Source organism: Rattus rattus, chromosome 4, assembly GCF_011064425.1.
Source record: "Rattus rattus isolate New Zealand chromosome 4, Rrattus_CSIRO_v1, whole genome shotgun sequence".
NCBI classification, from domain to species: Eukaryota; Metazoa; Chordata; class Mammalia; order Rodentia; family Muridae; genus Rattus; species Rattus rattus.
In genome coordinates, this window is record NC_046157.1 from 91309743 (window position 1) to 91320415 (window position 10673).

Genomic DNA, 10673 nt, shown 5'->3' on the forward strand with positions numbered 1-10673 from the left:
CTTACATGAATGAAAACGATGAATACATTTACAGGTGTTGATGCAAATATTCCCAACTCAAGGCAAATAGCAACACACAACACCCTGCAGTCAGGAGGAAAAAAAACAGAAAGGAAACTGGGTCCTAAGGCCAGTTAGGACCTTTCTCACCTGTTAGACGGCAAGAATAAAGTGGTAACTGGTTCAGGAACCCTTGCCAGCCTCTGAAAATCCTGGAAGTCTGCTGTCTGTTAATACCCTACACAGATCAGTACTTGGTGCTTACAAAGATGCAAGAGGTTGAGGAGTTCTCTTCCACAGTGTGCTCTTCCCAGCCACTAGGTGACCGAGCCACATGAACTAAGAACTAAATCAAGCTATGCACAGCATATTAAACATATACCAAGGGAACAATTAACTTGAATACAGGGTCAAAAATCAGCAACAAGTTCTATGATGCAGTGCTGATATCAGCTACAAGCTTCAAGGACACATTTCTTCTCAAAGGTTTATTCCAGTTTCATGAGGCTAGCATGAGGTGTATACATTTGCCAGGGCAAATCGATACTTCAGAATCAGCCCATTCAGCAGATGCCTGGCATCTGCTCAGTCCATCTAGAAGCATTTGCAGTGGATGATGGATGGAGGGGCCTGACTAGTCATACGCCTGCTTGATGATCCACACCTACTGGAAGGTGGACAGTGAGGCCAGGGTGGAGCCACCAATCCAGACTGAGTACTTAAGCTCTGGGGGAGCAATGATCTTAATCTTCATTTTGCTGGGTACTAGGGCTGTGATCTCCTTCTGCATCCTGTCAGCAATGCCTGGATACATGGTGGTACCACCAGATAGCATCGTATTGGCATACAGGTCTTTTCGGATGTCCACATCACATTTCATGATGGAGTTGAAGGTGGTCTCATGGATGCCACAGGACTCCAAACCCAGGAAGGAAGGCTGGAAGAGAACTTCTGGACAATGGAACCGCTCATTGTCGATGGTGATCCCTGCCCATCAGGCAGCTCATAACTCTTCTCCAAAGAGGAAGATAATGCAGGGCAACGTAGCACACAGCTTCTCCTTTATGTCATGAACAATTTCCCTCTCAGAAGTGGTTGTAAAGCTGTAGCTCCATTCAGACAGAATTTTCATGAGGTAGTTTGAAAGCCCTAGCCAGCCAGGTCCAGACCCAAGATGGCATAGGGAAGAGTGTAGCCCTCGTAGATGGACACTGTGTGTATGACCCATCACCAGAGTCCATGACAATGCCAGTGGTGTGCGCAGATGCATAAAAGGATCGCACTGCCTGAATGGCCATGTACATGGCTACATGGCTGGAGTGTTGGAGGTTTCAACATTATCTTCTCTCTGTTAGCTTTGGAGTTCAGAGGCACCTCAGTCAGAAGCCCCAGGGGCACTTCAGGGGCCACACGCAGCTCATTGCAGAAGGTGTGGTGCCAGATCTTCTCCATGTCATCCCAGTTGATGACAACGCCGTGCTCGATAGGATACTTCAGGGTCAGGATACCCCTCTTGCTCTGGGTCTCGTCACCCATGTAGGAGTCTTTTTGGCCCGTGCCTGCCATGACGCCCTGGTGTCGGGGTTGCCCAACGATGGAAGAAAACATGGCCCTGGGGACGTGGTAGTAAGCAAAGCCAGCTTTGCACCTGACCGAGCCATTATCAATGATGAGTGTGGCAATTTCTTCTTCCATTGCGATCAGCTAAGGATGGGGTGACAGAGCAGTGCCCGCAGCAAAGTGTGAACAACAATTTCTCCTATGGGTAATGACAAGTAATATATGACCAATATGAATTGAAATTGTACTTATAATTTAGGACAGGTGGTAGTTCTTGCAACCAGAAGTGATTGTCTCTATTCATTCTGTCAAGCAGCATTAGCTGGAATGCTGTCTAGTTTTTTTGTCACCTTGACACAGACTAAGGCCATCATGGAAGAATGAATCTAAACTGATAAAATGTCCCTACCAGATTGCCCTGTGGTACAGTTTCTTGATTAATGGTTGATGTGGGGGTGCTCAGCTCATTGTGGTTGATTCAGTCTCTTATATGGTGGTCCTGAGTTCTATAATAGATCAGGCTGAACAAGCTATGAAGAGCAAGCCAGTAGGCACCACTCCTCCATGGTCTGTATATCAGTTCCTGCCTCTGGATTACTGTCATACTTGAATTTCTGCCATAATTGCTTTCTTCAGTAATGTATGGTACAGAAGTTAAGCAACATAAAACCTTCCCTTCCCAACTTTCTATGGCCATGGTATTTAATCACAGCAATAGCAACCCTTATACAGCTGTGGGGGACTGACTACAAATGTTCCAGCCTCTGCCTCTTTATGAAACAGTCTTTCCATTTGGGTGCATAGAGTTAGCAATACCACTAAAAGATCACCTAGTTAAGAGTTTCATGACGTCTATGTTAATCCAGTATCAGATATTATATCACAGAAACATTAAGGAATGCAACGTCATCCTGCACAAGCATGTATATCTTTTGACCTTTTATACATAAGAGTCTGGTGATTTCTGCCTTTAAATAAAAGAGTCAAGATTTATTTATTCCAATTATTGAACCATTCAGTCACTTCAGACATTCTTAGATTCAATTATCACTTCAAACTCTAGCATCTAAAGTTAGTGGATTTTTCTTAACTGTACTCTGAGGTTGTCATTTCTCAACTATTTTTTCTGTAAGATTTTTAACTTGTCTTCATGCCATAGATGACAAATATCCAAGATGAAATAACAAGAACAAATGAGACAGAGGACAGCAAGAAAGACACTTTGTGGTTTCCCTGTTCAGGTACATGGCATCTTTTCTGTTGTGTGTTTGTTTGTTTGTTTATATTTTGTAATTAGCCTGGATGCCAGGACATAAGTCAAAGCTGAACTTTGGCCTTGAAGATTCTTTTGCCTTCACTTTATACTACTAAGACTTCAGGACATATTTTATGTCATCTTTATAAACATATTCTCATGAAGTGAGTGGTCAGATGAGTTTTTAATAGATAATAAGTGATACATATACATTCCTAGACTTGGTGTTTCTAAGTGCAAAGTTGGAGAACCCCACTTGATGAACAAAGTTCTCCAACTTTGCAACCTGGGTGAAGAGTGTTTAAAATAGGGGTCTATCTCTGGGTCAAGGTGGGACATTGGCATTTTAATAGATTGCCTTGCTTCTGAGTAGGTCATGATTAAGATCCATTTGAATCTTGAGGAAGAATAGAACTCTCTATCATTTGGGGCTACTGAAGAATTTCTAAAGTGGTTCCTTAGAAACTGCAATCAGGATTGAGACAAAAGGTGGAAGCATTCATTCTTTTGGTTTTTGTTCCCATACTCACAATTGTAGAGCCACTGTGCAGCCTCATAGGTTGTACATGGCAGATGACAGAGAACAATGGAGGACACAAAGGAATGTAGATGGTATAAGGGAAACAGGTACTCAGAATCTGCAGTATGAAACAAACAAGTTCGATGTTTGAGTTTGGATAAAATTTAGTAAAATATACATGTGTGCTATAAAATGTTTCCCTATAGTTATTCTAAAACGCACAACACTAGTTATCTAAAGTATCCCATGAAAACTTGTCAGCTTAAGACAAGAACTATGATTGTAATAAACCATAGAACATTAATGAATTTTATTAAATACAGAATTTGATGATGTTTTGTTATAGCCTCATTGACTTGCTTCTATCCTTCTATTACTAACTGCTATTTTTCAAGAAAGGAAACAGTTAATTATAAAAGCTCTGTTAATATCAGGGGAAAAAAACACTAGAAAGTACAAAGATACGGTTTCTCTCCAAGCCTAAAAATTTCCTCCTAAAATAAATATGTTGCAAAAAGGTTGTTGTCTTACAAAATGCATAAATTCCTTTCTGGTTACTCTTTTCTAGTATTAGAATTGAAGACCAGACCTTGCTAATGCTGAACATACATGATCTATTACTTAGCTACAATTCCAGATTCCCAAAGATATGTTTTAAAGTGAAAAATTTGTGTTATATTACAGAAATATAATTATTCTATAAAATAAATCATCAAATCAGATCTTTGAAGTAAAATATAAAAGAAAACAATAAAATAAAAAGTTAGAAGTGACATGAAAATTTACTAGAATCAGTTGATTTGCTTTAATTCTGCAACTAATGAAATCCTAGATTTAAATAACTCTTAAAATATGATTTTCAACCAGTAACAAAGAAATTTCATATAATGAAAACCAGTGTATGTGATGTCTGGCTTCAGAGGCTGCAATGAGCAGGATGAAAACAAAAGTAAAATTGGAGAAAGAATTTGGTTAAATGGTACTATGCTTTTGTCTGCCTCAGTTATAGGTCAAAATGCCCCCTCTCCCCAATGTTACTTTTCTTCTCTCAATTTAATCAAGGAATAGAGAAATTGGGAAGAAAATTACAGGCCTCTGGCTAAATGTGCAGACAAATACACGTGTCAGAAGGGAGAGAATTACTTCAAAATTGGATTTTTATCAAATCATTAAGTAGATGAAAGGTCCTCTTAGTTAAAACTTAATACCTTTTCCTACGGGAATATTCTTTGAGATTTTCCAAAACATAGCTGTACTTCTCCTTTTCTTCATCAGTGCCACTCTCCATATGGCTATCACATCAAGGATCAGACTGCAACCCTTTTATCACCACAGGCACACTCATGGGGAGTTGTGCTACTCTGAAGACTGGAATACATTTGTAGAAACAAAACAACATATAAAAGCTTCCTGTCATGGCCCTTGGGAGAGATGTTTATATTTTCAAGAGTTTTGCAATCAGGGTGTGAGTCAGTTTGTTTACTCTGTCAGATGCCAACCTCCTGGGGAAGATGAGTGCAGTGCAGAGGGTGGTGACCAGCATAAAGAAGACCAGCTGGGTGATGAACAATGGGCGCCTGCTGCCAAGTCGCAGCAGCTCAGGGAGCTCCAATCATCACTGTGGAGTTTGTTACCCTCTCATCATCTCTGATGCTGTTTGAAATGAGGATCAGAAAAAAATGCCATCCATAAAGATTTCATGACCCAAAAGTAATGATTCCATGAACTAAGATATCTATTTACCAATGTTCTGAAGGTAGTTATGGAAATGAGAGTCAGGATACTACAGAGATTTCTCAGCAAGGAAATGTCCACCTCCATGCCAATTTTACTGAGCTAGTGAATGAGGTTTAAAAATCAGGGAACACTCAGGTCTCAGTGAAGTCTTACTCCTAGGATTCATCACATGGATTGTATTCATGATCAGGAAAGAACTTGACACGTGAATATGTTTTTCTATCTCGGAAGTAGAAGATAAAGATGGAAATGTAGAAATACAATTTCATGGATGTTTTAGTTCAATACTGAGAGGAGCACTGATTTTTACTGACTAGCATGTATGCATGGGCAAAAGGGAAAATTCCTTACAAGGTAGTGAAATTTCATCTGGCATTTAGGAGTTTTACACAGGAGGGAAAATGAGAACTCCACTGTTTTAATGATGAATCAGAATGTGAGTAGAAGAACCATGCTCCATCAGATCATGTAGACAGCATATTTTCCCTGGAGGACTAAGAATCTCTCAAGAGTCTAGAGTGAAAACCAAACATGTGGATAACCAAGGTAATGCTTCACAATCTAAGGATTAAATGTATGACTGTTGCTGCCCACATTGTAGATCAATGTATAGCTTTCGTGTTTAATCACCTCAAAGTTTTAAAAAGAAGTACTGAACTCGTCTCAGTTGGAGATGAGTATTCCAATAGCATCTCTCCACATGGTGTAAAACATAGACAACCAGGTAGCTATCTGGTTAGTCCAGGGAGCTTAACAGTTACAATCTATCACTGAAGATGTCTGGAGATTCATTGGCATGGAGTCTGCCTTAAAAGGGGTAAGAAGCTTGAAGCCAGTGTTCGCAGACAACTACAACAGCACCTACTCCACAACTAGGAGACACAGCAAGAGAAACCCACTGGGAATATCTTTTCAAAGCTCAAAGTCAGCTACAGTGACATACCTCTTCTAACAAAACCATGCCTTCTACTGCTCGTAAAGAGTTCTATCAACTGTGGACCAAGTATTCAAAAATATAAACCTTTGTGGGCCTTCCTCATTTAAGCCACTATACATTGTAACCTTGATTCCAGGTTATTTGATAATAGTTAAAAAGTAGATGGGAGTCCTTGTAGTATTAAACTTCTCAACATCTCATCTTGAGAATTCTATATTCCTAAAATGAGAAAGCTTATATTTAACTGTGAAGAATCCTGGTTTCTAGGACCATGGCCAAAAGCAACTTGAGGAAGAACGGGTTTATTTGGCTTACACTTTACAGTCCATTATGGGGGAAAGACAAGGTAGGAGCTCAAAGCAGGAGCTTGAAGCATGGATTATGGAGGAACACTGCTTCCTGTCTTGCTTCTTCTAGCTTGCTCATCTACCTTTTTTATATAGCTCAGGCTCACTTGCCTAGGGTTATACAGGCAACAGTGAGCTCAGACCTCTGATATCATTTAGGAATTGAGAACATGGACAAATGCCAATCGGATGGAGGCAATGCTTGAAATGATGTTTTTTACTTTTCAGGTAAGTCTAGTTTGTGCTATGTTGAAGCTAGTTAGGACAATGCTTTCATCTCATTTCCATTTTCTTTTTTCTTGCTTTTGTTTTGTGTTCTATTTTTCTCTCCATTCAATTCAATTCTGGTGTGGAGTTCCCCATGTTTCTCTTCTAGTTATCATTTGGAGCTCATACACATGGGTACTCTTAGCATTGTTTGGCAGAGCCTATCACTGAGAACAACAAAGATATAGGAATTTTTAACCCTAAGATTAAAGCCTTGTTAAGAGGCATTTGTTTATCCCCTGCATCTGCCCTTAGAATTAGAAATGTCATGAGAGTATTTTCAGAAGACTGGGTTTGAGAAGTCCTTGGAAGTCTTAGAACTTGATATGAACACAGAGGGCTTTCTGTACAGTGTCACCGGAAGCTTGGAAGACACCTCAGAACCTTGTGGAAGTAGAAGACTCCCATGTCTCTGTTCTCTATTCCCAGCATCAGTATGAATTTCTCCAAAGCTATGTGGGGCAGAACTCTCAATGTTTATTTCTCTGATGAATTCTTAATGCAAGTGGCCAGTCATCCTGGAGAGAATAAGCCTTACTACCCACTGAGAAGGACAGCAAGCAGCATAAAAGGTGCTGATGTCAAAGGCTATTAATGCAAATGAAAATTAATATTCCTCATCAAGAGCTGCTCCCAGACAGGCTAATCACTGTGCCACCTGTTTACAGAATCACTGCTAATCAGTCGGTAAAATCTTTTAAATTTCCATGTTTCTCTGTGTATGCCTTTTAGCCTCTGAGAGCATTAAATTAACTTCAATTAGTAAATCTAATGGATGCTGAAGTGTTGAGCTTTTTAATTCAATGGAAAACATCTTGCTGGGGAAAAACATTATTACTAATGAGATTTTAAGTATTTATTTATTTATTTATTTATTTATTTATTTATTTATTTATCATGAGAAGGATGCATGCTACCAGTGCATATGTGGAGGTCATAGGTCAGCATGGTTGTATCTCTTTCTCTACTGGGTAGGTCTCAGCTATCCAATTCAATGTCTGAGACTTGTCACAGCATGTTCCTTTTCCCACTGAGCAATCTCACAGGCCCAGGATCCCATTTGAATGGTTTGCTACATGACTTAAAAGACTATTCACTGGTTGATTATAACCAAGAATATGGATATTGACTCTATTTTTGGCATTTGTTACAAATTATTTTTAAAAAATTTCAGAAATGGTGCTTTTTCAAGGAATTGCAAGTCTAATGTATGAATTTGAATCTAACCCTTTCTCCTATTGGAGCAACAAAAAAGAAGCAATGATACCATGTGTACTTCCCATGGTGAGAATAGTTTCCCTGTATATAAAGCAATGAAATATAAGTAAGTAGCAGTAACAAAATAGCCATTCTTTCTTGAAGAACTCAGCAGCCCTAGCTCACCCATTCATTGCCATCCTGAGCTCTGCTTTATTTAAATGCCCCAGGCCTGATTTTAGTGGATGTTTCCTGTAATAGAAAGCAGCCAAAGTTCTATGTCACTGTGATTTAGATGCCAGATTTATTCTTGTTAATAAAAAGGAGAACTCACAGGTAATGAGAAAAAACATTTTATTGATTAGCTGCTGGTTATATATCGAATGCTAGATAGCCTTAGGTTTTTCAGTCATAATTATGCTTTATAGAACTGGTAACTGATAACTTCAAGTTATTCTGTGATAATAGTTAGAAGAAAAAGCTTAAAAAATGTGGGGTTTTGAACATATAAAGTACATAATTATCAAAAGAGAATTGTAGCAATTAAATAAGTAAGCTATAACTCCAAAAAAATTTACTTATCCCCATTCTTGCAATGAGTTTAAGTTGATTATATATATATATATATATATATATATATAGAGAGAGAGAGAGAGAGAGAGAGAGAGAGACAGAGAGAGAGAGAGAGAGAGAGAGAGAGAGAGAGAGAGAGAGAGAGAGAGAGAGAGAGAGAGAGAGAGAGAGAGAGAGAGAGAGAGAGAGAGAGAGAGAGAGAGAGAGAGAGAGAGAGAGAGAGAGAGAGAGAGAGATATCAACACATCAACAGGAAAAACAGTAGGTGAAACAAACCTGGCATATGCACACATTGACTGTTCAGAAAATGTTCATAGATTAATCTGGCATGTGCCTAGTCATGTGGTAGTCAAAAACTGCTTCATACACAAAGTAATTACATTAATAATAAGCTGTATCATAAATGCGCAATTCTGTCTGTGAGAGTTACAGTAATAGCTCAGAAAAATGTAAGGTATAGGTACAATTTTTCTGATCATTGAAAGGGTCCAGACCAAACCTGGGAAAAATATTAGTTTATGAGCCCCTATAGGCATGTGATCACAGGCTTTTCTTGGGACTGTCTATCAACATACTGTATACCACATTACCACATTATCACATTACCTAACTCTGATAAAGTGTAGAGTGTTCATTCTCAGGAACTTTGCATCTTGGGAACAGCTGTGTGCTCAGCTTTGGTGAGGACCACCTGGCTTTATCACAATATAGTGAGTAGCAGCTTGAAGGGAGCAAATGTTTGTGGTGACTGTAGCAGACAGGAGAAGGATGAGGATGTATTCTCCCAGGACCTAACCTAGTCCCCTAAGTCCTTCAATAATCCCTTTTAACTGTGGACTCACATTGGACATGATTCTTTCAGGATCTGCTATCTTTTACTGGCACCAACCTCTGGTAGGCGAAGCCATTGCAGAAGTTCCAATGTTCAGATTCTCACTGATTTCAGCTATACTTTCCTTCTGTAGACTTCATGTAAATTCTCTGCCCATCATCCAAACCTATTTCCATGCTCTGACCACTTGTCTTCAATATTATCCATTTTCTCCATTGCCATTTGTAAGAGTTTCAATGTTCCCTATTCTGTGTCATTTTCATCTTTCTCTTTCCCTGGCTGACAATGGCATATTACTCAATTTTCTTTTAATCCTGCCCTACATGGGGATTTTTCAGAGTATTATCTTATAAGTTAAATGAGTTGGTCTTAGATCTACTAGGATTTACACTTGATTCTTCCATAATATGCATTTCAAAGCTAACTGTGCTATGCAAAAATTACACAATGAATACAATATCTCAGACATAGAAAAGTGGTACTGGAGACAACATTGGAATGTTTTTCTATGATAAATGATTAATTAGAAAATAAAGTTGTAGAACTATATTGTCATGCATAATCATTACAATAGACATAGCATTTGCAAAAGAAGCCTTGCTTATGAGCTATTATGATAAACCAGAAGAAAGAATATAACCAGAAATTCAACAGAAAATTCATGTGAGAAGTGGCACAGGAGAGGAGATAGTAGCTGACCTTGGGTATGTGTCTATAAACCATAGTGCTGTAGCGCTTTATGTAACTGGGTTTGGTCTCCAGCATTTATTCAGTGTTTCTAGTGGATGAAATCATGTGTAATATAAAACACGAAAGTTATTCTATGCTAATCTTACTCTCCAGTAGCAGTTAATTAAAAACAGGTTTGTATTTTCTAAGGAATTTGAGATATAGCTAAATTGACTGAACTTCCTCTACTCTCTGCTACCAATCCTAAAATCTCTGCTTCATTCCTTGACTGTTCCTCCTCTGTTCACATATTTATTAGCTGACTTTTTTGATTATCTATCAGGAATGGAGTTCACTGCATGTGCCTGAGCCTTTGTTCTATACCTGAGGCCCTCACAGTTCTGGGATCTGATGCCTATCATCTATCTGCCTATGTCCTTGAAATTGAAAACATTACATCAACCCTGGCCACCTGTGCTTTTCCCCTTGCTCAAACTGACGGTCATCTGTCTGAAGCACAGTGATCAAACTGGTTGCACAGAAGAGTCAACTGGGGAGTTTCTAAAGATCAAGTTTTCTCACTTGGTGTCCCAGAACAATTACTGAGACTCTCTGGAGTCCACCTAAGTTTTAAAACCACTGGGTTGGAACACCACTGTTCAGATGCTAATGAGAATATGGGATTTGCATATTTCCACTTCAATAAGTTTGGGTGGCCACTCAGGATCTACTCTGTGTTTGTGTGTGTGTGTGTGTGTGTGTGTGTGTGTGTGTGTGTG

At 39.0% G+C, this 10673-nt stretch overlaps 1 pseudogene; it reads right to left on the bottom strand.

Moving 5' to 3' along the window:
- Positions 1 to 585: 585 nt before the first annotated feature.
- On the bottom strand, positions 586 to 1695 carry LOC116899231 (annotated as a pseudogene).
- Positions 1696 to 10673: the final 8978 nt, after the last annotated feature.